Genomic DNA, 722 nt, shown 5'->3' on the forward strand with positions numbered 1-722 from the left:
AAGATTCGAGCGCGATCACCCTCGGTATCTGCTTGCAGCAGTGCACAGCCGATGGCAAAGTTCGAAGCGTCACAGACGACGCTAAAAGGACGATTGGGGTCTGGCAGCGCCAGTATCGGTGCATGCAGGAGGCTGTCTTTGACTCCGTCAAAAGCCTCCTGATGTTCGGTGTTCCAACACCATTCCGCATCCTTTTTAACGAGGTTGGATAATGGCCGGGCCATTCCTGCGTAGTCGACGCTGTACTTGTGCAAGTAGTAGATGAGACCAGACCACTTACGCAAGTCCTTCTGGTTTTTTGAAACAGGCCAGTCCACAATCACCTTGACCTAAGCGAGATCTGCACGAAGGCCACGCTTCTCAATGAAGCACCCTAAAAAGGGAATCTCTTCTGCGCCGAAGATGCAATTGTCTGTAGTGGCGTACATATGCTCGTGCACATGCACTCAAGCACAGCTCTTTAAAAAGAACGATGTGGTTCTCTTCATCCGTCCTCCACACGACTGTGAACGAAAATGTCGTCAAGTTTGTCTGTGCATACGCCCGGTGGGGCCTGATCAACTGCGTCATAAGACGATTAAATGTTGCTGGTGCATTTGACAGCCCTCGCAGCATCACCAGCCACTTCCAGAGCATACCACTTTAAGTGCTTACCGTTGTCAGAGGAATGTCACTCGCTCTCATGAGCGATTGGTAGTATCCATCTACCAAATCGAGTGCAC

This window comes from Plasmopara halstedii (assembly GCF_900000015.1).
Source record: "Plasmopara halstedii genome assembly, contig: Scaffold_3120, whole genome shotgun sequence".
In the NCBI taxonomy this organism is placed as follows: Eukaryota; Oomycota; class Peronosporomycetes; order Peronosporales; family Peronosporaceae; genus Plasmopara; species Plasmopara halstedii.